The sequence below is a fragment of the Podarcis muralis genome, chromosome 3, assembly GCF_964188315.1.
Source record: "Podarcis muralis chromosome 3, rPodMur119.hap1.1, whole genome shotgun sequence".
Lineage (NCBI taxonomy): Eukaryota > Metazoa > Chordata > Lepidosauria > Squamata > Lacertidae > Podarcis > Podarcis muralis.
Genome location: NC_135657.1, coordinates 65,400,924 through 65,412,124, shown reverse-complemented (window position 1 = coordinate 65,412,124; position 11,201 = coordinate 65,400,924). Strand labels below are relative to the sequence as shown.

General features: G+C 44.8%; 1 protein-coding gene and 2 non-coding genes across 4 annotated transcripts in view; 1 reads left to right on the top strand and 2 right to left on the bottom strand.

The window, feature by feature from the left end:
- Nucleotides 1-1,952: 1,952 nt before the first annotated feature.
- On the bottom strand, nucleotides 1,953-2,024 carry TRNAE-CUC (transfer RNA glutamic acid (anticodon CUC)). Its single transcript has one exon. It is a non-coding gene; the product is annotated as a tRNA-Glu (tRNA).
- A 2,760-nt stretch (nucleotides 2,025-4,784) lies between these two features.
- Nucleotides 4,785-4,856, bottom strand: TRNAE-CUC (transfer RNA glutamic acid (anticodon CUC)). Its single transcript has one exon. It is a non-coding gene; the product is annotated as a tRNA-Glu (tRNA).
- A 3,093-nt stretch (nucleotides 4,857-7,949) lies between these two features.
- NCOA7 (nuclear receptor coactivator 7) overlaps nucleotides 7,950-11,201 on the top strand; it is a 68,421-nt gene continuing 65,169 nt past the window's right edge. The window contains exon 1 of one of the 2 annotated variants that reach the window (XM_028723339.2): nucleotides 7,950-8,643. The gene's annotated coding sequence lies outside the window, so the exon portion shown is untranslated. The remainder of the gene's footprint in view (nucleotides 8,644-11,201) is intronic. The other variant, XM_028723337.2, reaches the window with a different exon arrangement.

Here is an 11,201-nt window from a genome sequence, read left to right as displayed (position 1 = left end):
CCTAACCCGTGGATTTGCGCCCCCTAACCTGTGGATTTGCCCTAACCCCAGATGTTGCGCCCAGTGCGGCCGGCCCCCCCCTGCACCCCCCACGCTACGCCACTGCCAGCAGATGTGCATTCAATACCACTGCAGAAAGAGGCCATTGCATGTAGCCATTGTTCCTTCATAGACCAAGAGGGGACAGGTTATATGGGGCAAACACAGAAGCCCCTTTTCACAGTAGTGTGGGCGAGGGCCCCCTAAGACGCTGAATTAACACGAGAGTGTTCATTGCAAACAGCCTACAGATCTAAGTGGACATATTAGCTATACAGAACATTTTGTTTTCTTCTTGCATTGATGAATTGATTTCCCTGAGGCATCCCAAAGCGATTTACAATATATGAGATGTGTAAAACAGTTACCTCATATTTTCCCTGCAGGTGGCTACAAGCTATTAGAACTCCAAACTGTTTCAGTGGGAGCTGGAGGAAAACATTTTTTGATTCAGAATTCTGTTAACAAAGCAACAACACAGAAGTCTTGAGTTTCTGCAAGGGATGGATGAACCTTCAGTTTCTCATTTTTTTACAGTCTTAAGTTCAATTTTCCCACTTGTTTTTAAAAGATGTGTACAAATTTTCTGGCAATTTCCCCTCAATACATGCATTTTTGTACAAAGTTGTTGAATATTTTTGCAATTTTTGCACATTATTTTCATTAACATGAATACTTTTGCCTAACATATGTATTTCTTTGGTTAGAGAACAGCATCTCAACATTTGAACAAGTGTGAAATTTCCGCCTGTGCTCAAAAAAGCATGAGTCCGAGCCACTTTCTAATGCTTCAGATCATTTTAATTGGGGATCTTCATGTAACGCACGGACCACACAATGGAGCTACGAGTCCTGCCTTCTATTATTTATAAAAAGGATGGTTTCGTTTAAAAGTAGAGTCTTGTTGTCAGCTAGGAGGAAGGCACCTCAGGACCACTTCATTCAACCAAAAGCATTCCTGGTACGGAAGAATTATTAACCAAAAGCGTGCACACACATGACGCGTGGGAATCTCACAATTTCCTACAAAGAAATAGCTTGGACAGCTGCTTTTTCGTTTGTGCATTAAGTACTACTGTAAGTCGCATCATTACATTTAAAACAAATACAGAAATTTCTTTTAGGCCCAAATGAAAGTTTGGTCATGGGACTAGCATGCCCCCTTGTGGGATACTTCTGTATTTATTCTAAGCAACAGTAGACCAAATGGCTTTTGGAATGCTGCAAAATATTTTGAAGAATGGGAAAGAAGCTTCTCTTCCCAAGGCCTGGGGAACCACTAACAGTCAGAGTAGACAGTATTTATTATTATTATTATTAGTAGTAGTAGTAGTAGTAGTAGTAGTAGTAGTATCATTACTACGACATTTGCATCCTACCCTTTCTTTAAAGAGCTCAGGTCAGGAAATATAACAAGCAAATAGAAAGAGAACCTACCCAAGTGACTCTGATACTAAACCCCACATTGACACTAAGTACATAAAAGAATGTACCCACCCCTCTTCCCCCTCTTTTTCTTCCCAACTTTTTACTGCATGTAACACCAATGTCTCAGAACAAATGCAACTGATCTGTAGAAATCACAACCTGAAAAAGAGATAATGCTTGTACTTTTGTAAAACTATGAAAATCTTTAATAAAAATTATTTTTTTAAAAAACATAATAATTACAACTACTACTGGTAAAAACATAGACGTTGTTGAGGCTTTGGAGTACTGCATTTCTGTTACCACGTAGAAATAGGGATGCAAGCGCCGAAGCTGAATAGTACTTTGATTAAGTGGAAAGTTCATCCGCAGATTGAATGCAAAAAAATTGCAAATATACGGAGTGAAAAAGAACATTTGCTTCCGTCTCGGATCCTCGTTAAACAACATGACATCGAAACTACCGTAACTACAATAAAAGCGACTTCCCTGACCGGGAATCGAACCCGGGCCGCGGCGGTGAGAGCGCCGAATCCTAACCACTAGACCACCAGGGAGCTGTGCAATACGGTTGTCTGCTTCTTCATGAGAAAGGATTCCATTGGTTTACCTTCCCTTAATCTGAATAAATTCCGCCTATAAATGTCACCCCGCCTCTTGATGTTAAGTGACCTATCAGCATGCCTTTCTGCTCCCGCACCTTAAAACCGTTCCTATTTAGTGCCCTGCTTTGCAACCGAACGTTGACGCTGGCTCCGCCTCCTCAGCGCAGCAGGCTAGGCTGCTTTTGTCAGCATCTGACAAAGAATAGGTCGCTCTTCTAGCCAGTCTGCCAAGTTCTCGGCTATCGCGAGAATGGGCGTAAATGCGTTCTCTTTGTCCGGCCCGTGTTTTTAACACAGAGATAGAAGTGTAGAGTAACGTATTCGTTGTTTGCGCGGTATACTTCCGGGTTCACTATGTAATATATTTTTCAAAATATCCTACGGGGCAGAGCGACGGCTCATAGAAATAAGGAGAAATTCAAATTTTCAAAGAGCAATGACTGTTCACCCCTTTTTGTTTACTCTTTAAAAATTCTCAACAAGTGTCAAACCTACACAACTCCAGCATGGGTTTGTAACTGCAAAAGAAAAAATGATAAAAAGCAGCTGATTGTGGCAACGCAAAAACAAAAATATTTAGTACGGCATCAATAAAATTATGCGGCCGTAATAAAATCTGCCAAACTTGGTGCTCATAAAGGCTCCCAACCCACAAACACACTCTAGATTTGCAGATAAGGTGATGTGCGTGAGAGAGGACAGCTCTGAAACAGTGACATCGCTGCAGATCAAAGCTGAAGCTGGACTGGGTTCCCTGTAAAATGTCCACACACAGAACTTCCCTCGGAAGCAGGCAAACCCCAAACCCTCCTGGCCCAAGCCCAGTTTTACGCAGGCACTTGTGCGCCGCCACGAACTTGCACACAGGGCAGCTTGCGCAGGGATGCCGTCGAAACCACCCTAAGCCCCTCTGCTGCTTTTGCGGCTCTTCCCTTCTTCGCCTCTGCGGTTTCTCAGCGCAGGAGGACGAGAGTCTTCCTTCGCAGAGCCTCGACTTCTTTCTGTTTGAGCGCCTCCTCGTGCCCGGTGGATGGAGCCCGAGAAAAGGGCTTCTCCAGTCCCCGGGATGCCCATCACTGTTTCTTCCTTGCATCTATTGAAAAACCTGCACGTCCAATTTTAGGAATCGGGCGCGTTGCTGCAGTTGCGTTGTTAAGCCACCGGCTCCTGGATCTCAATCTTTGTCTCTCTGGAATAAAGGAATCCTTTAAAGGATAGACTTGAAGAGAAGGCTGTAATAAACAAAGACCGCCTCTATCTTTATCGTTCCCAGTATAACCACGATCAGCAAGACATATATGCGAAATATATGTTAAGGATTTTTTCCTTCGCGTTCTCTTTGCTTGTTTCTTTGCATCACGGTAGATCATCAGGGCATCTTTCTCCACCAGTTCGATTCCTCTATTCAGGCCGATCTGCTGGATTTCGATGCAATTGATTTTGGGGGGTGGGGAGAATAATTACACAAAGTCCTCTCTCTCTTTTTTTGCTTTTATAAAGAGCTGCGGCGCTGCAGACTGGGGCTGGGACACGTATTGAATTGTACAGCACTGTCTGAATGCTCGTATCGCCGTGTCGTTGAACCTTCGAGACAAGGATCTCGAACAATAAATCGTGAAGGTGAGGAGCTGAATGCGTTATTGCTGTAGCATAACAGAGCAGACTCCAAGGGGTCTCTAATCTCACTTTGCACTGCACAGTTACAGCTGCTTAAAAAAAAAGTCACCATCACCTAGCAGTACTTCTGACAGACGAACCCAGCAGATGGAGCCTGCCTTCACCTAAGCCCCCCTATTTGGGTCTGAAGGATGATTTAGCCTGTACTTCCCCTACACTTACTTAGGATTAAGTGTCATTGATGAACTCAATGAGATGTTGTTGTTTACGGTGAGTAGGCAAGTGCCAGGAGTGCAGTAATCTGCTCGATTTCTGCCTATCATGCAGCTATACGAGAACGTAGGATCCCAACTTTAGGATTATAGAGGTTTAATGCGCGCAAGAAGGTAGTTACGACTAAAGATAGTTTCTCCTGCACCCGATCAATGGCATCTGAACCCAGAAAATCCGCAACGGATCAACCTGTACTACCTGACAGGTCAACATTTTGTCACAGCCCAGCTTTCTTTTCACCGACACCTCTATGTATTTGATAAAGCAGGCGATTATCAAGCCCTGTGCAAGAACGTTCACTTTCACACACTTCTACTTTCTTGTTAGTACACAACTAGATTTCCGGGTGGGACGAGAATTAACTATTTTTAAAATTAACAGGTCCCAAGGAGGAGGATTCATTCCCACATTATATAAAAGTTTTCTAAACCGCGAGACTATTGACAGACAACTCTAAAGCAATATACAGTACTACAAATCTGAGGGTCGTTAAAATTTGCACGTTGAGTTTTAGCAGAACCGTGTTCTCAAAACAGTTTGCAATGATAGGTCATAACGGAACCAATTGAGACTGCAATCTTAACCCCGTTCACCTGGGAATATGCTCGACTGACATCAATAGAATTTATGAGAAAGCATGGACAGCATAGCAGCCTGAAATTAAAGCAGTAAAGCACCAAATCATAAAATACTGAAATCACAGTACCCATATTGCAGGTGTGAGTTCTGCTCAGAGTGGGTGAGACCACGCTGGGAACTAATTAAGAAGCAAACCTCGAAGTAATACGGGAAGTGAAATGACAACTTTTGAAAAAACACAACTTCCCTGACCGGGAATCGAACCCGGGCCGCGGCGGTGAGAGCGCCGAATCCTAACCACTAGACCACCAGGGAGCTGAAAAGTTGTGTCTTCGCCTGATTTATGTAAGAAACTTTGTTATTTTTGGTGCCACATGACATTTTTTAAAAAGGGATTTAAATTAAATTTAGACCAATTCAATTGTTCCCTGGCTGGGAATCAAACCCAGGCTGCAGAATGAGAGGACCAAATCCTAACCACTAGACCTTGGACCAAAGTCAATAGCTAAATTATACATTCCATAGAAATAATGAGCATGGTAATTGCAATTTATACCAAACAAGAGTGGCTCTTTCATATCAGTGAAATCTCTTATTGGAACTTATTTCACATTTATCTAAGTGCAGCTACTGTAACATGTCCACTCCTATCTCATTTATGAAGTTGTACAAATTCAGTTTTCCAATTTATTTACTGAATTATTGTGATGATGTAAGTATCCTATATAATGGAGAGGTAATGGGACTGTTAACAACCATGCTGACCTATTTGTGAATAAGACAAATGATTATATCAAAATAATAGAAGAATCACTATGAAAGCTGTGACATAAATACTTCAGGAAGTGAAATTAAATGTAAATACATGATTGCTTTTACTTACATCAGTTGTTGGTTTACAGTTTCAAAGCAATAACATAGCAAAGTACATTTTAGATTAGAATTGATTTATGGCGTTTAGCAAACAAAAACTAAACTATGAATTAATTAAATGTAAACATGCATCACCTCTACTAGCATTTCTAGTTCTGAAAGAACATCCTTTGCACTAGTGTGCCCAGCTCACTGCTTTACCCCTAACCACAGAAGTCCTTCGTTAAAGTTACAGTGCAAATTTGCAAAACTCTATAAAATGCAATCCTAACCTCACTTAACTGGGAGTAAGCCCGACTGGACTCAGTAGAACTTACTTTTGAATAGACACGGTTAAGATTGGGTTGTTAGTCTACGGTATCGTCCACTTACCTGGGAGTAGGTCCCCTTGAATATATATCAGAGTAGACATGATTAGAATTGCAGTAGCTCTGTAACAAGTCAGCAGGGTATATATGGGTTTGTAAAGAAGCAAAAATGATCCAAAGCCAAATTGTAGCTCTTTGGGTTATTGATGTCACTCTTTGAGTTACTGCTACTGAACAGTTTCATATACTTTGACAGCCACAATGTTAAGGTAGGCTTCTTTTAGGTACCTCAAACTGGAAGAAAAATGTAGCAAAATATTTTCACGGCCTAATCCCATATGCATGTTTACTCCCACTGAATTATAAAGCAAATGCAGATATGTGTGTCTCCCTGGGTTTTCTTAAAAACAACTTGAGGCCTTACCCCTCTGGATTTAGTTTGCCATATCGTTAATGTCTCTTGTTCTTGTGCCTTTAAGGGCAGCCTGGAAAATAGAAATTGAGCAGATAAAGTTTTTTTCTGGCTGCTGGAGATAAGTGGTGAGGCACTGTGAGCACAGGAGAAATAGGAAAAGCTGACATCCAACTGAGAAATATGGATATATAACACACTTAGGCTTGTAAGGTACTAACAATGTTTCCATAAGGAGGCCCAGGGTTGAGGTGCACAAGACTTCTGGACTTATCACAGGTATGCAGAAGGCATAATATCAGCAGGCGCAGCCTTTTTACCCATGAATGACAAACTGCACCTGCCCAAATTTAAAATGTTCTCTACTGTTAAAGGTACAGGGACACTGTTTGCATCTGATCACCTTGTTCTTCCACCAGTGCCTGCTTTGTAGTTTGTCCTTTTTTTGAGATATGATCTAACATGAGGAGCGTAATAAATGGCTGAGATGCTGAGGGGAGATAGAAGGCAAGTTCTGGGAAATCTGTTTTCCCTGCCTGCCTTCTCAAAATCTCCCATAAACAGGCCAACACCATGCCCCTTCTGACTACTGAAACACTAACCATCATCTTGGCTGAGTTGTGAAGCAGGGGGAGTTGTGTCCTGCAGTTGCAACAGAACCCAAACTGCATTGTCAAGAAGGAAATGAGAAGTCACAATCCATGATGGGAAAATCCACTTTTCAGGGCAATATCTCAGTTCTCAAAAAAAAAAAAAAAAAAAAAAAAAAAAAGCTTTTACATGATTTCCCTTACATTTTTTTCTGCCTGAAGCTCTTGTGCCTTCAATAGCTGAACAGGTAGAAGTGCAAGCTAATGATGCAGTTATGCAAAAAACTACACACTGAACTCTTGCACTGGAACGAAATGTATGGAGTCTGTCAGAAAAAACGCAGATAATACACTTCTTATTCACAACTGAGCAAGCACAAGCATATTACGGAATATTTGCAAGGAAGGGCAAAGAGCTTCTTAGTTTTGGGATATGACACTTTGATGGGTTCGGGCCTAGCCCTTGAAGCAAAGAGTCAGAAGGTTAGCCCTCTTCCTCTCTTATTTGTTTAAACTAAGGGCGGGGAAACCAAGGTCCTCCAGATGTTGCCCAAGTCCAACAGCCATCAAGCCCAGCCAGCATGGACAATAGTCACGAGCATTTTCTGGGTGGGTGGGAGACTGCTTCCTTGCTCCTGGTGCTCGGAAACACAAGTGGTTGAAGGCAGGTAAATGGCAGCATATGAGCCGGCTCTACCATTTGACAGACTGAGGAAGCGGTCTAAAAGTGGCTGCTTTTAGGTCTTACACTACTTGATTGTGGTATTTTTACTCACAAGGAGAGGCATTTGCGGCATATTCTATCTCAAATGCCAACATAATTTGGGTATTATACACCTTGCCTCTGGGAGAAGGCATTTCCCCACAACCTGCCCTCAGGCAGCAAAAGGCCTTGGGCTTGAAAAAGCACACACATTTCAAACAAGGCCATGTTGGGGGGCCATTGCCCAAGAGCTCCCCTGTGGGACAGGTCATAATTATAGTAGAACTTTTTGCTTGGAGAAGCACTGGAGGGAAAACGACCCCAAACCCGGTTTAATAAGATGTGGACGCTCCACGCATGCTCACAGACTTGTGTGTACACGGCACCGTCAAGAGAATGACAGATTAATAAATATCATTAGGAATGGACGTGTTTTTGCCAGATACGGTACTGGGGAGGAGGAGGAACTGATTCTGGGCGAGAAGGGAGAGTGGAGCACGTCACGAGGAAATGACTGCACCCTCTGCCTCCCCTTTCCCCGCTTCTTGTGGGATTCTTCTACGCATTTCCCCGCGGGGTCGCCCCGCTCCGACGTGGGCGGAGCCGGGGCCCGGCTGCGAGGGAGGAAGGGAGAGGCCGAGGGAGCCGCTCTGGCGAGGCGGGCCCTGAGGAGATTTGCCGGGCTCAGCTGGCAGTGGGGAAAGGAGCGAGCTAGAGTGGGAGGGAGGGTGTGCGTCGCCGTGCGGGTGCGCGCAGGGCACAGAGGGGCGGCGGCTTGTGCCTGTTTCTGCCGGGGGAACCATGCTGCTGTTGCCGCTACCGCCGTTGCGGCGACTGCTGCTGCAGCCCTTGCAAGGCCGGCGGGCGGCCTCAGGCAGCTGCGCGCCCCGGACGGCCGGCTGAGCCGCAGCGGCGCGCGAGGGTGGATCCTTGGCAAGCGCGGCTTTCTTCTTTCGGCGGCTGTCGCTGCAGCAGCAGCTGCTGCAGCTCCTTCCCTCCGCCAGCCAGCCAGCCAGTCTCCTGATGCTTTGGTCTACTACGCGCCCCTTCCTTGGTAGAAGAATGAGGGGATCTCAGCTGGGCATCCTCGAGGGAGAACCTGCCTAGGGGGCCCGAGGAGACTGCCGCACACCTTCCGGAGGTGGACATCGGAGAAGCGACCACCTCTGCCGCCGCAGCTCCCAGCTGTGCGCCTTTTGGAAAACATCAAATGCTGGTGCGCATCAAGGGGATGGGGATGTTGATGGGGAGGGGGAGGGAGGAGAGAAACAGGCTCCCTCTTTGCAAGAAAAAAAAAGTGTGTGTGTGTTTGTGTTTGTGTGTGTGTGTTTTTGAACCTCCCACCAGCTCTCTGATCAGCATTTGAGGAGGCGGGCGGATGAGGCGAGGGGGGGAGGAAACGCCTGCGCTTGGCTGCCTCCCGCTGCAAAAGCTTGTTTTTCTCCGCCTTGCCCGGCAGGCGCTTGCCAAAGAGGGAGCTTCAGGGCTGCCCGGCTCCGAGATGCAGGTCCAGGAGGTGGGTGTGGCTCCGGCGCTCACTTCCTCGCTTTTTCCCTCCCGAAATCGCTTGTCAAGCGACGAATCCTGTCTCCACGGGGGCGATGAAAGGGTTAGGATGATGGATTCCCTTGCTTTGCAAATAGTCCCTGCCTACAGCAACGTGCGAAGTTAACGCGCAGTCGAAAAGGTTTGTTGCAGGCGCCCACCCACGTTGCTGCTGTTGTTGTTGCAAGTCGGTGATCTTAAATATATCATGCAGTTGCCTTCCCTCCCGACTTTATTACGGTTTCTCACATGGAAGAGTATGTTTCTTTAGCTACACAGCCAGCCAAAACATCTCTCGCTTGGTGAACTGAGGTGGAGGTCTAGGAGTGATGTTTGTGACCCTGATTCACATACGCTTGGAGGAATTGCTTATGAAAATGGGCTTTAAAAAATATGCTCAGCAATGTGGGTAAGAATCTACTGCAGTGATGCGTTCATGCCTGAAGGTACAGAGAGAGGTGTATAGCTAATATTTAAGCTTGTTCAGCAGAACTTCAAATCATCTGTAATTTACAAGGGGAAACAATTCTCTTAGCTAGCCACTTACATATAAAACATACTTTGAAAGAAGGAAATGGACTATTTTTGGAGTTCTCATTTTCAGGTTGTTTACGATTTCCTGACTTCCAAAGATTTATTATATTAAAAAATGGGAGGGGATATTAGCATAAAGTGCATCATAGGCCTTGGACACAGACTGGACAAAAACAAGGTGCAGCTTTGAGATTTGAGAAGTGTTGTGTTAAGAGACATTAAGCATGTAAATAAAAAAAGTTTTGTTTCGCTTTGTTCCCTTAAATAACTCCAACTATGCCCATGGCACTTTACACAAAACAGATATGACAGGTCGCTTACCTTAGGGGTAGACACTTAAAATCTATGAGTAGACACACTTCAGAACAAGAAAGGAAGGAATTTTTAAAATACTCTTCTAACTTTACTGGTAGCAAGGGGCGTAGGAAGGGGGGGATGTGGTTCACTCCGGGTGTCATCCCTGAGGGGGTGACAAAATGGCACACCGTGGGGGGCAGCACTTACCACAGGGCCTGGCCTGCAGTGTGCTTGAGCCATGCGCCTCTCCTCGGAGTGACGCGGTGGCTTGAGGCCCCACTTTGCCTGAAATGGCAGCCTGGGGCTTGCGTCTGCCAGGCGAACTCCGTGGTCAGCTCGCCGCCCTGCCCCCCTGGGCGGATCACTGTGGCGCCCCTTGCAGTGCCTGCCCCCCGTGCGCGGATCACCGCAGCACCCTGCGGGCAGCTTGCCCCACCTCCACCACTCCGGGTGCCAGAGCAGCTAGCTACGCCCCTGCTGGTAGCATTTATTTTGCAGTTATTTAAGTGGAAGAAGAAAATAGAGCAATGGAGAATAAGAAATGCCCAATAGTTAAAAATGTTTATCCCTTCTTTCTTTATCCCAGCTATTTCAGAACTGGTAAACCCTGTTTGCTGGTTGATCTGTGCAGTTGTGTGTGTATGTTTGCTTGCTTGATAGTCAGGACTTACACTGTGGTAAAGGTGCATAAGAACTGCTTTGTTGATAACACATGTAATGTTTAGGCTAGGATAATACCTTCTTGTTACCTGAATTTAAAAACAGGATGGCATGAGTTGTTACATAACCTTTATCATGATATATGTTCATAGATAAGCAAGGGGAAAGGAACACAATGGAAGTTAATTGACATACAGTTTAGTTCTGATCTAGTAAAGAGTACGTGGTACCTCGGGTTACATACGCTTCAGGTTACATATGCTTCAGGTTACAGACTCCGCTAACCCAGAAATAGTGCTTCAGGTTAAGAACTTTGCTTCAGGATGAGAACAGAAATCGTGCTCTGGCGACGTGGCAGCGGCAGGAGGCCCCATTAGCTAAAGTGGTGCTTCAGGTTAAGAACAGTTTCAGGTTAAGTACGGATCTTCAGAACGAATTAAGTACTTAATCCGAGGTACCACTGTACTTAAGTCCCCCCCCCCAAAAAAAGTAAAATACAATTGTTTTCATACATTTCATACATTTGCTTTCATTAGTTGTAAAAATATGTTATGACAGTAAAGTTTGATATCCAGTTACAGAGTTTGTCATGATGGCCTACTAGAATTAAAAAAGAAAATAGATTCTCTGGTACCCTTTGGCATAGCATTTTGTTATTTAAATTGGACTTCATTTGATTTTGACAACCATTACATCCATTACATTTTGAGTAAACATACACAATTACATGTGTATGTT